The sequence below is a fragment of the Hemitrygon akajei genome, unplaced genomic scaffold (genome assembly GCF_048418815.1).
Source record: "Hemitrygon akajei unplaced genomic scaffold, sHemAka1.3 Scf000045, whole genome shotgun sequence".
Classification (NCBI taxonomy): domain Eukaryota; kingdom Metazoa; phylum Chordata; class Chondrichthyes; order Myliobatiformes; family Dasyatidae; genus Hemitrygon; species Hemitrygon akajei.
Window position 1 is genome coordinate 8217691 of NW_027331931.1, and position 18279 is coordinate 8235969.

At 45.3% G+C, this 18279-nt stretch overlaps 1 protein-coding gene and 1 long non-coding RNA gene across 2 annotated transcripts in view; both read right to left on the reverse strand.

The window, feature by feature from the left end:
• Positions 1 to 18279, reverse strand: part of LOC140720655 (uncharacterized) — a 107653-nt gene that overhangs the window by 4109 nt on the left and 85265 nt on the right. The window lies entirely within an intron of this gene.
• Positions 187 to 7726, reverse strand: LOC140720658 (uncharacterized). Its single transcript, XR_012097240.1, has 3 exons — positions 7605 to 7726; positions 6473 to 6640; positions 187 to 575 (listed from the first exon to the last, which is right to left on the reverse strand). It is a non-coding gene; the product is annotated as an uncharacterized lncRNA (long non-coding RNA).

The following is an 18279-nucleotide window of genomic DNA, read 5'->3' on the forward strand; positions in this document are numbered from 1 at the left end:
TGCTTGTAGGCCAGCTAATTGTGTGAATCCCTTCCCACAGTCTGAGCAGGTGAATGGCCTCTCCCCAGTGTGAACTCGCTGATGTATCTTCAGTTGGGATGAGTAGGTGAATCCCTTCCCACATTCCGAACAGGTGAATGGCCTCTCCCCAGTGTGAACTTGCTGGTGAGCCATTAGGTCAGAAGACCAAGTGAATCCTGCCCCACAACTTCAGCAGATGACCAGCCTCTGCCCAGTATGAACTGACTGGTGTGTCCACAGGTGGGAAGACAACTGAATCCCTTCTCACCCACAGAACAGGTGAATGGCCTTGTCCAGTGTGAACTTGCTGATGTACATTCAGTTGAGAAGACCCACTGAATCCATTCTCACAGTCACAGCAGATGAACGGCCTCTCCCCTGTGTGAAATGACCGCTGTGCCAGTGGGTCAGATGACCAAGTGAATCCCTCCCCACAGTCTGAGCAGGAAGGATGATCGTGAATCCCTTGCTCCACTTATTAAATATCTGGACAGAGACAGCAAAATTGGCGTGTTGTGCTCGAGATTCCCGTAGATAAATTCCTTGTTTTTAGCCTGTAAAAAGATTTACAAAATCCATCAATGTGTGTAGGGCAACTTTTCATATGAGATCACTTGAGTTGTCAAGGTGTGATCTGGCAACACACTCTTACCTTGAAGTTCATCCCAAGTTGGAGAGAGAAATCATCTAACTGGGCACAGTGCTGGTATCTGGAATGACCATCAAACTCTCTGATGCTCTTCCTGTCTCTATAAGAATGGGGCATCTCTGCCATCTCCAATCTGTGACCTGGCTCAGTTTGACTCTCGCCATTGGTATTGGTCCCTCTTCCCACTGAGCAGCACGGGCTCCTGGCCCCACAGTAACTGAAATACTCTCACACAAATAGCCTGCAGTGCATTCCATGCACCCACCACTCTCTGGGTAAAAATCTTACCCCTGACATCCCCTCGGTATCTATTTCCAAGCACCATAAAACTATGCCCCCTCGTGTTAGCCATTTCAGCCCTGGGAATAAACCTCTGGCTATCCACACGATCAATGCCCCTCATCATCTTATACACGTAAAAAAGGCTCTAAACATAAACAAGGAAGTTATACATTGCTTTGGGAAATTGTTAGAAGTATACAAGATTATGAGGGTATAGATAGGGTAAATACAAGCAGCTTTTTCCACTGAGATTGGGTGGGATGACAACCAGAGGTCATGGGTAAGTGGGGAAGGTGAAAATTTAACAAGAACATTTGGAAAAGCTCTTTACTGAAATGGTCGTGAGAGTGTGGAATGACATGTCAGCACAAGTGGTGAATATGAGCTCATTTTCACCATTTCAAAGAGGTTTTGATGGAAGCCTGGATGGTAGGGGAATGGAGGGCGATGGTCTCGGTGCAGGTAGTTGCAATAGACAGCTTAAATGTTTTTTTGGCATTGACTAGATTGGCCAAATGGCCTGTTTCCGTATTGAACGTCTCCATTATTCTATGACAGAGAAGCTGGCCAAACTTGTTTGGAAGGGAAAAGGTTGGAGTGACAACGGAGCAGCAATGGCTGGAGTTTCTGGGAGCAATTCGGGAGCTGAGTGATCGACACATCCCAAAGAAGTGAAAGCATTGGAAAGGCAGTAGGACACAACCATGGTTGAATTGAGAAGCTAAAGCCAACATAAAAGCCAAAGAGAGGGCAAACAAAAGAGCAAAAGCTATTGGGAAGCTAGAAACCAACAGAAGACGATGAAAGAAAATGTTCAGATGAGCTCAGGGCATGGATGATGATTAATGAGTCTTGGTAGCACCCAAAAGTCTGAGGCATTTAAAGGAACAAAATATCCGGGGCTTCAATATCTCCAGAAAGCCAAGATTCCTTGCACCAGTTACGTTTCAACTTTTACGTTGTTAGGCACATACAAACTCTACACCCTCAAAATTTCACTTCTGAAGGCCTCCCTCTTACTAAGTACTCCTTTGCAGAAAACAGCCAGTCCCAATCCACACTTGTCAGATCCTTTCTGATACCATCAAAATTGACCTCTCTCCAATATAGAATCTCAACCCATGGTCCAGACCTCTCTTTTTTCATCTTTATTTTGAATTTCATGGCATTATGATCACTAATGTCTGTCACCAGCCCTGAACATTGCCTAACAGCTTATTGCACACTGCTACATTGGGAATTTTATGTACCAATTAAGGGCACATTTGACAAACTCTACCCCATCTAGTCCTTTTACAGTGTGGGAGTCCCAGTCAATATATGGAAAGTTAAAATCGCTTACAATCTCAATCATTGTTTCTTGGCATGGTCCGTGACCGCTCTGCAAATTTGTTCCTCTAAATCCCTCAGACTGTTGGGTGCAACCAAGCCCCAATAATGGCTACAATATCATAATTCCCTGTCCTGAGGTCATCTGGCTTTCCTACGGTGCTTCTTGCATTGTGATATACACAGCTCAGCACATTCATCGCACCATGCTCAACCATTTGATTGCTGACCCTGTCTGAGGTCTGAACAATATCTGACTGGTATCAAGAAAACAAACTCTCCCTCATTATCACAAAAACAAAGGAGCTGATTGTGGAGGACAGGAGGGATGGAGACACAGATAAGGGCATCACCCTGGGACTAGTGAACAACCGACAGCTTCCCCAGTTTCCGAATCCCCAGTGGTGGGCATTTAATCTGGACTCCACCACTTTTGAACCCCTTCCGCCAGCGGCCGACCCTCATGTGACTCTGTGCTATGACCCTCCGGGGTGCTCATTGAGGAAAGCCAATATTATGCACCCCTCGAGCGAGAGAGGTTCCCAGTCATGGTGATTGGACAGGATTAAGGAAAAGAGGGCAGTGCATTACTGGCCGAAGTTCCGGATTTCCTTTGGTGACAGACAGGACTGGTGGCTCCCCATACCATCGTTAGGGTTTGCCCTGGGTTCAAGTCAAAGAGCCTAGAGTTCATTGCCTACACCCTGAGGAAACAAGCCTCCAGCATCGAGGGAGACTGGCAAGACTTGGCCGCGGGCCAACTCCGATACTGGAAGGACTGTGAGGTGAAGACAGGACATCTGGTAAGACGCTCTTTTAATATTGATTGAACCCAAGACATTGCACACAATCTCTGCTCAATTTCAGGCAATGAAGTTGACTGCACCAACTGCCCCCCATCCAGATCACCATGAAAGGAGGACAGACTCTCCCATCCATTCCGCAATACCCACTCTAGCCCGAGGTAACGTTTCTTGAGGATGGAAGCTCTTTTGTGGATCCATCAGGAAAACGACATTCTGACTATGCGATAGTGACGGACAGTGAAGTAATTGAACAGGCCTCTTTTGAAGCAGCTGTCTCCGCCCAGAAGGCTGAGCTGTTTGCTCTGACTCGTGCCTGTATCCCAGCAACAGACTAAAGTGGGAACATTTACACAGACTCCCGTTATGCATTTGGAATTGTACATGACTACGGGGCTCTCTGGGAACATGGGGATTCCTGACTTCTTCTGGCCACCCCATTAGTAATGCCACCTTTGTAAACAACCTACACAGCGCTCTACAGCCTCCTCGAGTTTTGGCTATTATTAAATGAGCAGCCCACACCCACATGTCGACTGAGTCACTAAATGCAATGCTTTAGTGGATGAGACAGCGAAAAGTGTGTCACAATCCTCAGTAGTTGTAGTCCCCTCGGGTTCCCGTCAAGCAACCCTCCGTGACTTATGCAGAACGGGTTTGCCGGACATGTGGGAGGTACGTACTTTTCAGGGGGACGTCTCTGAGGAGGAGCGCAAATTGTGGTCCCAGATGGGGTGCCAGAAAGAACCCAACCTAGCTTTTTGGATTACCCAGCGGGACAGGTTTGTGTTCCTACACAGTTTTTACCAATATTGGTCGATCATATACATGATTTAACACACCTGGGAAAGGAGGGAGTAGTTGGTAACCTGTACCCTGCACATTGGGTAAGACTCCTTGCCAGGTGGACCCTTTTTGTGTCTACAAGTTGATTTTATTGAATTGCCTAGAGTACATTGCTATAGATACTGCTTAGTTATTATCGATGTGTTTAGTAGATGGATTGAAGCTATTGCAACTACAAATAATACTGCTATGTCTGTTGTGAAGTTATTATTATGGGAAATATTTCCCATGTATGGCCTGCCAAAGAAGCTGAGCTCTCACAATGGCCCACACTTTGTGGTGAAAGTAAACAAAGGGGTACGTAACAAACTAGCTATCAAGCAACAATTCCACTGTGTACACCACCCACGGGCCGCTGGCAGAGTGGAAAGAGTCAATGGCATTCTGAAGAGTAAACTGGCCAGACTAACAGCGGAGACTGGACTCACTTGGTTGAAGGTCCGACCATTGGCCCGATTCCACATGAGGGTTACCCCACAGGGGAAAACAGGGTTGTCACCAGCTGAAATCATTTCTGGATGGCCCATGAAGACACCCTGGGGACTAAGACCTTGTGTACCATTGCTCCCAGAAAGTCTACCAGCAAAATTGGATATGCATACCCGAAGGGAAGAGATTGGGAAATATGTATGCCAACTAACCAAAATTTTCCAAGCATTACATTCACAGGTACGACAGGCTTACAAGGAAGAGAACTACCCCGCAGAGAGGAGTGACTATCCCACCACAAAACATGGGAATTTTGTCCTAATCCAGAACTGGGATTGAGGAAAACTCTGACCTCAGTGGAGAGGAACATATCAGGTGTTACTGACCACTCTCACAGCTGTGAAACCGAAGGGGCAATCTCGATGGATACAATGAACAGACTGAAAATGTGTTACAGAAGGAACTGAGTAGAAGGGCTCTCTTGGACTTAAGGAAAATGTATTCGTTGATAGTGGTCTTTGTGTTTTGTCTTATTGCTCAAACAACATCCGTGGGCCCCCATGTTAACACCTTTCTGTCTCTCTGTCACACCTATGCCAAACAGGCAGAACTAGGAGCCTGCTGGGTTTGTGCTGCAATTGCACAGCATGATAAAACTATGATTCCAATCTCAGTAATCCCGCTCAACCAGCGTGAGGAACTCTCAGCCTGGGCTTTCTCAAATGACACTCGGGGAAGTGAGGTGAGTAACTGTGGTCCAGTCAGAGATGACTGTGACTGTCAGTGTTTTGAGGGATGGTATCTCAAGTTCCCATCAAATGGAACTTCCTACACTGGGAAACATGCATCCTGGTCTTACTTGCAAGGTGCCCAGCAGCGGAGAGGAATAACAGATTGAGTGCTTTTGGATAATCGCTTTTCTCTCCTATGGAGTAGCCAGGAATTCACAAGAGATAATCAATTTGGATACAGCACTTGAGGAGCTGGGCACAATACTGCAGGGGCCCTGACAGAAACACAGGCCCAAGTAACAGAAATATCTACTGAAATGATTGCAATCTGGCAAACAGTCATGCAGAATTGTATGGCTTTAGATTTTATCCTAGCTGAGAAAGGGGGAACCTGTGGTATTATTGACACAGAATGCTGCACCTATATCCCTGAAGAGTCTACTAACATTACATCCCTCTCCGAGCACACTGCCTAGGAGATTGACAGCATCTAGAAAGTAAGGCAGGATTTACACTGGTTCACTGAAGGGTTAAAATGGTGGTCTTTGTAGGTCAGTTCAGTAATACATGGAGCAGTATATTGCATTATGGCCTAATAATTGTCCATATCATTGTTATAAATACTGTTGTACGCTGTTTTTTTCCCCACTGTTAAGTCAATGTAGTACTTGTTTGCTTTCCCTGCAAAAAATTACTGCTTTGTTGATTATGTAATGATCAAAAGGAGGGAATGATAAAATGTGTAAAAGGGTTAACACTTTGTTAAAAAATAGCAGCCTGTTTTTCTGAAAGAAACTGCTGATAATCAACAGATGTTCTAAGCCATGCTGAGCCATATTTCTTCTTGCGGGTAGCTAGCTAGGGTTTCAAGATGCTTATCTCCTTGCGCATTCACATCTAGAGATAGGATAGCTTCGGTCTGTTCTGTGTGTGTAAGCCATTATGACTGTTTTGTAATCTGTCTTTAGGGGCTCCAGCTTGTCATATAGTAAATAACTTTGGCTCCAGCCTTTCTTGTGTGGGGAGTATCTGGACGGATATATCTGTGGTGAAGGGGAATTGTTAGTCAGTTAGTGGATTGGGCGGGAACAGTCATCAACTGTTCCTTTTTGAGCGACTAACTGAGTAAGCCCGATGCTTGGAATAAAGAGTTTTTACTTATACAGTCTCTCAGTGACTTTATCCGGATTCGACTTCCACATAATGGGAGTGGTTTCAAAGGGCTGGGCTGCTGGATGCACATTACCAGACCTGGAGTGATTGCAACTGGGTCTGACAGAGGCATAACTGGTTCTTCTGGGCATGTTCAGTCTCACCCCAGCTATTTCCTACCTTCCTTTGTACAGGTACGTAATGTCTAAATAACAGTAAATGAGACTCACTGAACTTTCTCCTGACTGAATCACTGGAATCTCCAAGCCAGTTGGGTTCTCTCCAGTTGATGCTCTCAGTCCTCGGGCTGGTTCACTTGTTGCTGTTCCCTCGTCTTCACTCGTGGTTTGCTTCCAGTTGGGGTTTTTCTTCCAATAAATCTCTCACTGCAGGTCTAACTTTAAATTGAAAGATAATGACGCAAATTAACAACAAAAAAGAGAACCAAACATTTCTGCTTAATGTTATTAAGAACAAAACTCACTGAAATTTAAATATTGAAGGCAAATATACAGTAATGATCTCAATGAACAATCGTTTATTGTCCCACACACGTCACAAAACGATATGGGATAAGAAGGAGCCATCATTCAGTCATGGTAAGACATAAGCAACAGAATCAGATGATTCAATCCATCTGATCTGCTCCACCATTCAACCATGGTTGATTTTTATTCCGACACCATATTCCTGCCTTCCTCCTGTAACCCTGTAGCTACTTAGCAATCTTGAATATATTAATCTCCGTCATAAATATATCCAAACGGCAGCCTCAACCAAACCCTGCGGCAACAAATTCCACACTTCAGACACCTTTTGGCCAAAAGATTTTTCTCAACTGAATTTTAACAGGAAGCATTTGTATTCTGAAACAGTGCTGTTAGATCACAGACTCTCCGTTTAATAGAAACACCTCTCCATGTCCACTGTATCCAGGCTTTTCAGCATTCGGTAGGCTTACCTAACCATACATCCGCCCCACATCCCCCCACCGTCCCTCTGAACTCCATCGAGCACAGGTCCGGAGCCATCAAATGCTCCTCATACATAAAGCCGATCGTTCCTGATATTATTCATGTCAACCTTGTTATCAACACGCCACGTGATCTTGCGTCACAAAGCGGAGGGCGGGGGAGATCTCCGGCACACAGCCTTACGTGACCTGTTCGTGGGTCTCCCATTTCAACCCTGCGGAAATAGACAGCCTGGACTCCTGGTTTGAATCGTTCAATGCAGATTAAGTGAAGTCGGCACATTTTTGCCGAGCCCATTTAACTGGAAAATAAATGAGTAACTGGCCCTCAGTTCGGGGCTCACGGCCAACATCGGATCTCCCCGCTCGGGATCGGTATCAATACTCACAAATAGAAAAGTGATATCTTCAGCCTGGAGGCAGTAATCCGGATCCCCAGCTCCCCGAGATAGGAGACGCGAAGCCTTTCTCGATCCCGCAGACTTCAGCACTGAGCGTTAGGGAAAACACCACATACCCGGAGACAGTGAGCATGCGCGAAATGTGTGGTACGTCACCAAGAGGGCGGGGCCTCAGAAACGGATGCGCAATGTTGCCATCCTGCGGTTTAATAGGGGGGGGGGGTAAACTGCATCATGTGACCCCCAGACAGATGTCCAGTTACCCACCACTCTGTGGAAAGAAGCAATCTTGTCGCTCAGATCTCCTCTCACCTTAAATGTATTAGACATTTCAACCCCCAGGAAAAATATAGCGTCTGTCCACTCGGTCTACTCCTCTCGTAATCTTATAAACGTCCATCCAGTCTCACCCCAGCCTGCGCCGCTCTGGAGAAAACAACAGAAGTTTGTCCAACCAGGACGGGCAGCATCCGTCGAAACGAGCAGTCAACGTTTCGGGCCGAGACCCTTCGTCAGTCCTGACTTCCTCCAGCGTGTGTGTACGTGTTGATTTGACCACAGCATCAGCAGTGTACTTTGTGTTCGTCCAACCTCTCGTTATAGCTCTTGCCTCCTGGTAAACCTCTTCCCCGCCCTCTCCAAAGCCCCGACATCCTTCCGAGAATGGGGCGACCAGAACTGTATGAAACACTCCAGATGTGGTCTAACTAGTTTTATAAAGCTGTGTTACGAACCGTAACGTTTTAGAAACGAACCAGCAGCAACAGAGTTCACACTGGAGTCTGGTTTTGATGTTAATACCACTCTCTTTATTGGTCTCTACTTATAACATAGTAACTTAACGAAATAAAGGAAAGTTAGCAGTGTTAAGTGTATATATGTGTAAATATTGCTCCCAGACTATCGAGCCTGAGGGAACAAAGCTCAGAATCTTGAGATAGTAAAGTAGGAAAGTTCAGTAATCCACGGAATAAATGATGGGAGAGAGATATTTGTAATCCAGGGTGAAACGTAGAGAAAAGGCCGTTACATCAAAATAATGTCGACGAAGTTCTTATCCGTTGAATCCGTCCACATACGAGTTAACAGCGAAATTGACCTGTCACAGGAATACCGTCTTCCAGGGGTTACTGCACAACATACCCAGGCAAGGGTTAACACAAGATATTCCAAAATCCACTCCTATGGATTAGACGAAGTGGCAGCCACACTCATTCGTTGTGGTTCCGTGTCCCGATGATCAACCCACTCTTGTGGGCATAGGAGAGTTCCAAGCCTCAGCTGCGACTAACTGAAGCGATCAGCGTTTCCAGACTCTCTCTCTCTTTAGACTGGCTGACTGGCTGTCTGCAGATCGCTCTCTCTCTCTCTTAAGGTTCAGTCCACCGTCAGCGCTGTCAGTCTGTGACTGACGTCATAGCCCCGCCTCCTCACGCCGGCGCTCTTAAAGAAACAGTCACAGTACGACCGCAGGCTCGTAACAGCCGCAACACAACTTCCCGACTTTTGAACTCAATGCTTCAACTAATAAAGACAACCATGCCATTTGCCTTCTTAACCACCCGATCAATCTGTGCAGTCTCTCTCAGGGAGCGATGAACTTGGAGTCTAAGATCCCTCTGATCATCGACACTGTTCAGGGTTTTGCATTTAACAGTGTACTGTCGCATACATTCGACCTACCGAGCTGCCAAGATGATCATCACTAATCAAATCTCACTGATATTTCTCAGGTCCTGTTGAATTTATTGCCAAGTGCACAAGTACGGGAAGGTACAGGTACAGAGAAACACTGACTTGTGGCAGCATCACAGGCAAGTACATTCAGATAACACACGGAACACAAATTGTACGATTCTCTGTCAGTAACAATCTATACATATGTTTTATGTTAATAACGATATATAAAATACATTGTGTCATGATCAATATTAAAATGTGCATTTGTGTCAATAACAGAGTTGGAAATGTTGAATTTGGTCCCTGTCTCCATTCCTCCTGTAATCCACAACCAGCTCCTTTGTTTTTGTCACAATGAGGGAGAGGTTGTTTTCTTGACACAACAGTGTCGGGTGATGACTTCTTCTCTATACGCTGCCTCGTTATTGTTTGGGATCCGGGGGATCAATGTAGTGCCGTCAGCAAATCTAATTAGCAGATTGGAACCCGCCGCTGCAGCCCCACAGTGCACTATGTACTGATTGCAAAGCTACGAAATTGCATGTGAATAGCCTCCCCTCCCCCAACTCCACTCTTTCTGCGTCACCAGCAGACTGGGACATCTCACATCTCGCTGCCTCCGCCAGGACATTAAACTGTGAACAACTGTGGTCAGGGACTGATCTCTGGGGTACTCCAAACGCTACCTCCTTCCAGTCTGAAAACGGCCCTCTCATCCAGCCACACACTACCGGCAGTTTATCGATCTCCAACGAAAAAGCCTAATCACCTACTCCTGAGCTTCAATACCATTGTTGACTCTGAGTTTACCACCGTCAAATGCCGGGAGGGACATAATAATCAGAAAGTCTCTAGTCACAGCCGTGTAAATAAAATGTGATCTCAGTAGGTGTGTGGCGCATGCTCAGAATGCGAAGGAGACAGACAAACTGAGCCAAGTCACAGACTGATGAAGGGGAGGAGTGATCCATTTTGATACAGAGAGGGAAGCAGAGAGTTTGATATTGTGCCTGATGCCGGAACTGCGGCCAGTTAGAAGATGAAATCTTGTTCCTCTAAATTGTTTTGAGATGTTACAGTGTTTTAATCAGAAGGCACCATGGAGACTGAAATTATTTCAGTTGAATTGTTGTCCTTCACCCACTGACTTGCTTTGTAAACGTTTAGCAGTGTAGGAAAGTCAAAGGATTTGTGTATGGGAATCACAAACACAACAGCACGTTAGTTCCGCTGTATCTGTCAGTTCACCAGCGCTTGAATGCCGCCGATCCTTTCATGTGGAGGCGGAGATGTTGGAGAAGACAGCGCCCCACTCGCTACAGGGAGAGCCCGAGCACGTGTCCATGTCCGTGACCTGATTGGATACATCGCCCTGACGTTCTAGCAGTGGGACTTTATTCACTGGCTCTCATTTTGGAAGGGATTCAGTCGGCCATCGCAGATACACCAACAGCTTCGCACTGGGAAGCGGCCGTTCACCTGCTCCGTGTGTGTGAAGAGACTCATTCAGTTAACCCACCTTGTGATGCTCCGGTGAGTTCACAATAAATAGAGGCCACATTTCTGTCCGGAGTGAGCAAAGAGTTTTACTCAATCATCCCAGCTGCTGCAACACCAGCAACTTCACATCAGGGAGGAAGTTCAAATCAGCTCCGTGTTAAATGTTTAACCATCACGGTGACTGAAGGCAGCTGCAGGTTCATGAGGGACTGTTACTGTCAGATTCTGCAGTTCTTGCGGCTGCTCATCACACCCAGGACTGAACCCTGGTCACTGAGCATTGGAGGAGTCTGTTCTGCTGATGTTAGCCTTAAACTGGACTGGTGTTTAATATTGTGGATCTGTGAAAGATAAATCAGTTTGTATCAAATCCCGTGTCTCGCTTGAGAGGCCGCTCGGCCCAGCTGGTTCCTGCCCATGTTTCTGTTCCATATCAGTATATGAAAATCTACCCCTGCCGTTCCCCTCTCCCCCTCCCTGAGATGACAGGTTGCAACTAGTCAGCACTCCGTCGGATAGGAGATTTCTCTTGAATTTCATAGAATCACAGAAATCTACAACATATTACCGATGCTTTGGCCCACAATGTTGTACCGACCATGTAACTTACTCTAGAAACTGCTTAGAATTACCCTACCGCATACCCACCTATTTTCCTAAGCTCCATGTACCTATCTAAGAGTCTCTTAAAAGACCCTATTGTATCCGCCTCTACCACCGTCGCTGGCGGTGCATTCCACACACACACCACTCTTTGCTTATAAAATCTTAGCTCTGACATCTCCTCTGTGCCTACTTCCAAGCAGCTTAAACCTATTCCCCCTCGTGTTAGCCGTTTCAGCCCTGGGAAAAAGCCTCTGACTATCCACACGACCAATGCCTCTCATCATCTTATACACCTGCATGAATTTCCTGCATGATTTTCTCCAGGCTGAATAAGACGATGAGCTCTCTGTGGTTGTGACGTTCTTCAGGGCTCTGGACGAATTTGGTTAAACTCCTTCTTCCCTGCTCTTTTCAACGTTTTGGGTCATTTTCACCAATTATAAAGGACTGTGCCTCAGACAGCTGGGTTGTTGCAATTGTTACGGACCAGCAGCAATAGATCACTAACGGAGTCTGGTTTCGATGTTAAAACCACTATCTTCATTCGTATTGTAACGGGGTCCTGAATTACCCATTTGAAGTGTGTTTTTGAAGAGAGAGAGGGAGTTGTTGTTCAACACCGAACACCTTGTTGGAGAGAGGGAGAGAGAGAGAGAGAGAGAGAGAGAGAGAGAGAGAGAGAGAGAGAGAGAGAGCGAGAGAGAGAGAGAGAGAGAGAGAGAGAGAGAGAGAGAGTGAGTGACAGAGAGAGAGAGAGAGAGAGAGAGAGAGAGAGAGAGAGAGAGAGAGAGAGAGAGAGAGAGAGAGAGAGAGAGATATGGTTTCTCTGCAAGCTTGTTTACACTTTTACAAGGACACTGTCAGCTTCTGTGTTCTTACAGAGAGAGAAGGGAGGAACTGTTTGATAGACAGCTGGGGCTCACCACGGTGAGATAAGTAGGAGGTCCGCTGATAGACCTCCAGACACATGGTTTTGGACACTGAATGAGCTTTGTTGTGTCCACAGAAAAAGATGGGTTTTGGAAGATCGATCAGGAGCATCGATCAGTGGCTCTCGCAGTGTGAAAAGGCTGTGACCGGTGGGGAGTTATTCGTGTGCCCATCCCTCGCCTGGGTTAATAACTCCACCACAGAAGAACGGTCCCGTTTGTAGTGGTCACAGTCGGTTACTTCCAAAGGATTTCAGAGGACGACGGGACTATCGACGGCGTCAGCTTACCTGAAGACTCAAAACTCTCCCTCTCTCTCTCTCCATCACTACTCGACTCAATCCCACGAACTGAACTGAACTTCACTCATCACCGTAAGACGGCATCCATTCACCCCGAGGCGTGAAGAAGCTTGGCTTTCCTATTTCCACACAGACACACACACACACACACGCACGCACACACACACACACACACACACACACACACACACACACACACACACACTCACACACGCAGGCACGCACGCACGCACACACACACACACACACACACACACACACACACACACACACACACATAATCATTGCTAACCTGTTTGATATATCTGCATTAATATTGCTGTATCGCGTAGTTACTAATAAATAGCATTAGTTTATAGCAATACCAGACTCCAGGGTGTTTTCTATTTCTGCTGGTTCTTTGACCCGTCACGGGGTACGTAACAGTATCTACTCCAAATATAAAAGATTAAAGGAAATAAACAGAAGTTAACAGTATTATGCGTATATATAGCTCCCAAACTATCAAGCTTGGGAAACAATGCTTAAAGTCTTCAGATGGTAAAGTGGAAAAGTTCAGTAATCCACGGAATAAGTGAGTGAGAGGAGAGATTTGTAAATCCACACGAACAAGTAGAGAGAAGGCAATTACGAAGAATTCCACACACATTCCACGCTGGGTAAACGAAATAACAGTCGCCGAAGATCTTATCCGTCGATTAGTTCCGAAATCCACTTAGAAATATCACCAGGTGACAGTCACAGGAATATCGTCTTCAAGTGGTTACCACAGAACACCCCGATTCCAGGTAAGGGCCAACAAAAGTGATATCACAGGATACTCCAGCAAATCCACACATATGGATGATACGAAGTGACAGTCACACATCCGTTGTGCACTGCGTGCCGATGATCAGATCAACCCAACCTTTTGGGCATGGAAGAGTTGCAGCTTACAGCAGTCACACGCTGAAGTTCCAACAGCTTGTCTCCCGCTCCCTCTCCCGCTCCCGCTCCCGCTCCCTCAGGCTGCCGCAGCTTGTGTCTGACGTCACAGCCCCGCCTCACTCAGGCACTTAAAGCGACACTCACAGCAAACGAACCTGCGGTCTCGCAATACAATGCACCTCTAAAGTCTGACAGCAGACTAGCGAGTGAATCTTCGATGGTGCAGTGTCAGAAACCGAAGATTTGCCAGCCTGAGACAGGGGTTCCAGAGAGAGATGGGGTTCAGAGCAGGAGGACGAATAAGATAGATAGATAGATACTTTATTCATCCACATGGGGAAATTCAACATTTTTTCCAATGTCCCATACACTTATTGTAGCAAAGCTAATTACATACAATACTTAACTATTTAAATACATTGAATGGTAACTGAAGCTCAGTCCTAATCCCCGCACTTTAACATATCTTACTCCTGGCGGTTGAATTGTAAAGCCGAATGGCATTGGGGAGTAGTGATCTCTTCATCCTGTCTGAGGAGCATTGCTTCGATACCAACCTGTGTAGACCAGCAGGATGTGGTCAAAAGTGAAAGATTAAAAGCATTTGGAAACTGGTTGATCGAAAAAAGGTGGTTAATTTCTGCAAAACACAGGTGGAAATAAACAGATCAGGCAGAAATTTTGGAGAGGAATAAATAGAAAACGTTTAGGCAGAGCCCCTTCAGCATGCTTAGCCTGTGTACTCCGCTGTTTAGTTGCTCTCTGATTTGCAGAGTTCCTCCAGCGTTTTGTATGTGTGCGTCTCTGTATTTCCAGTAACTGCAGAATCTCCTGTGTTTTATATCTGCATTTTACTTTGGCATTAGATACACGTTGATATCGAGTATATTGCTTATGGGAGCCGCTTTCTGCGTTAAAACAGCTGCAGATTTTTCTATACACATGATTTTAAAAAATGAGGTATGGACATTGAACCGATGCTTGCAGAAATGTTTAATGGCACCGTGATTACCCATAGGGCCATGCGTTAAGAATTTCGCCGGCGCTGAAGCGCCGATGAAATGCGCATACGTCAGGCTGAGGACGTCCCCAGGTATCACGCATGCGCGCAGTACACAGAAGATTTTCAAAATGTCGGTTGCAGGTAAGAGCGATTCTCTGTGTTTTTATCTTAAACACCGACTTCGGGATAATTCCTTTGAATTTCGGACACCGTGGTCAGCAATCCCGGGACAGTCCTGCCCTCTTCCCTCTCTCTCAGCCCCACTATCCGTACACGGGGCCCGGGGTGCTTCCGGCTGATGAGGGAATGGGAACCGATGGATCTCTCAGACAGAGCTGAGCTCCAGCTATCTAAATGCAAGGATTAGGAACTCGGAGAAAGGGAACAAAATGTTTTACATCAGCAGTTGAGAAAATCGGCATTAGTACTCTTTTCCATAGATGCTGCCTGGCCTGCTGAGCTCCTCCAGTATTTTGTGTGTGTTGCTTCCTCTACCTCCTCTTGCTCTGGACTTTTCTACCGGTGAGGACATGTTTTGACCCATTCTCTCTGGGTACGTAATGATATCAAACACCTTTGCCCTGGGCAAAAAGTAGCTTTCGCATCACAAATGTGCCAGACTCCAGTGAGACAGAGAACTGCCGCACTTCCCTTCATATTCATTGGCATTGCATTCACTGAGTTCACCACCGTCAGTCATTGGGGGAGGGTTCAAGGGGAATATTTATGTAGAATACAGAAACTAGTGATGCCTGTTTGCATTTGGGTGATGCAAAAGTTGCTGGAGAATTTGCAAGTGGGAAGAAGTGGAGTAATATTTGGAAATCTGACTTTTTAAAGTGTAATTTAGCAAGAAAACCACATATGGGCAATGTGAAAAAGCTTTGGTGAGAAAATTCTCCATTTCTGTTACAGGCCTGCTACATAGGTTGTGTGAGAGTGCAGATGAACTCGATCAAACCCAGAGGAGATCAAAGTTCCTATTGAGAGTGATTTGCTAGATGTTAAAATGAAAACCTCTCTATATAAAATTCACTGTGCACATCTTGGAACAGAACAAGAGGGGACGAATATCCTAGTGGTAAGGCTTGCTAGTGGTAGTGAGCAGGGGAGGGGGTGATGTGGTTAAAATAAGTTGTAGGGGGAATGGGAGCCAGAATGACAGAACAGATAGTGGAGAGGGTGAATTGAATTTACTTTATTAAATACATATTTCATAAACATGAGGAGTAGATATATTTACCTTACATCATCTGAATGTGCAATGTGTAATTTATAGTAATTTATAATAGATAGTTTCCACATAGGACAGTCAATATAACATAGAAATGCCACTGTATCAGCATGAATTATTCAGTCTGATGGCCTGGTGGAAGATGATGTCCCGAGGCCTGTGGGTCCTTTTGCTGTGATACCGTTTCCTGGATGGTAGCAGCAGGAACAGTTTGTGGTTCTGGTGAATTAGGCCAGTTTGTCCCCGATATTTGTTGGGCCCTTTTTACACACCTGTCCGTGTAAATGTACTGAATCGTGGAAAGTACATTGTGCAATGTATAATTGTTTATATTTAGAGACATTTTTTGGTGTATAAAATGATGAGGGGTATTGAGCGTGTGAGTGGCCAGAGGAGTGTTTTTTTTTCCCCAGGGTTGAAATGGTTAATGCCGCTTTTCCACACTCCCATAGACCCTTTGTCCATCTCCTGAGTAAATAGAGATGGAAAAATATTTAAGATCTCCACCATCTGCTTTGTTTCCACACGTGGATTAACATTCTGGTCTTCCAGAGGACCAACTTTGTGCCTTGCAATCCTTTTGCTCTTAATCTATCACTAGAATCCCTGAGGATTATCCTTCACCTTTTCTGTGACAGTGACCTCATGCCATCTTTTAGCCATCCTGATTGATTTCTTATGTGTTCTCTTGCATTTCTGATATCCATAAGAAACTGACTGCCTATCCCTGTTATGCAATTCCATTTTGTGCTTTACCAGGGTCTCAATATCTCTGGCAATCCAAGTTTCCCTACAGTTTCTATCTTTACATTTTATTCTGACATACCCGCTTACTACTTTCAAAATTTTGCTTTGAAGGCCTCCCATTTACCAAGCACACCTTTGCCATAAAGCAGCCTGTCCCAATCCACAGTTGCCAGATCCTAGTGTTGATTCCAGGTGTTGATCCATGTCCTGAATGCATCCACCTTTCCTACACTGCACTTTGTATTGAAATATACAGGGCTCAGCATATTCACTGCACCATGCTCAACTTTTTCATTCCTGACTTTGTCTGAGGCCTGAACAACATCTGTCTCCACAACCTCTCCACTCTCTGTTCTGTTATTCAGGCTCCCATTCCCCCTGCAACTTTAGTTTAACCCTCCTTACCCCCACCTCCCACCATGCAGATCTATCACCCCTTTGGCTTTCCTCTCCCAGATCAATAAAAAGGAGGTGCATACCAGGTACAGGCAGATAGGAACAAATGAGGTACTTATGAAATACAGGAAATTCAAGTGAACACTTATGAAAGAAATAAAAGAAGGCATGAGGTTGCCCCAGCAGACAAGGTGAAGGAGAATCCTCAGGGATTCTGCAGACATGTTAAGAGCAAAAAGATTGCAAGGGAAAAAAATAATTCTCTGGAAGATCAGAATGGTAATCCATATGAAGGGATAACATAGATTGTGGAGATTTTTTTTTGCATCCGTATTTACTCAAGAGATGAACACAGAGTCTGTAGAAGTGAGGCAAAGCCACATCAACTTCATGGACCCTGTACAGATAGATAGATAGATACTTTATTCATCCCCATGGGGAAATTCAACATTTTTTTTTCCAATGTCCCATACACTTGTTGTAGCAAAACTAATTACATACAATACTTAACTCAGTAAAAATATGATATGCATCTAAATCACTCTCTCAAAAAGCATTAATAATAGCTTTTGAAAAGTTCTCAAGCCCTGGCGGTTGAATTGTAAAGCCTAATGGCATTGGGGAGTGTAATGGATTACAGAGGTGGAGAGGTTTACTGTCTTGAGGCAAATTAATGTGGATCAATCCCCAGGGCCTGACAAGTTGTTCACTAGGACCCTGCAGAAGACAAGTGCAGAAATTATTGGAGCCTTAGCACAGATATTTAAATCATCCTTAGTGACAGGTGAGGTACTGGAGGATTGGAGGACAGACAACGTTGTTCTGCTGTTCTAGAAAGGCTGTAAAAATGAACTAGGAAATTATATGTTTGTGGGCTTGACATCAGTACTGGGAAAGTTATTGGAATGTGTGTGCAGGAACCCGATATATACTGTAAGTATTTGGATAGGTGTGGACTGATAAAGGATAGACAGCATGGCTCTCGCCAATCTTATAGAGTCTCTCCAGGAAGTTATCAGGGAAGTGGATGAAGGCAAGGCAGTGGATGTTGTCTACATGTACTTTAGCAAGGCACTTGACAAAGTCTCATAAGGGAGTTTGGTCAAGAAGGTTCAGTCACTCAGCATTCAAGATGAGACAGTAAATCGGATGAGACACTGTCTTTGGGAGAAGCCAGAGCGTGGTAGCAGATGGTTGCCTCTCTGACTGGAAGCCTGTGACTAGTGGTTGCCACAGGGATCAGTGCTGGATCTGTTGTTGTTTGTCATCTATATCAGTAATCTGGATGTTAGTGTGGTTAACTGGATCAGCAAATTTGTGGGTGACACCAAGACTGGTG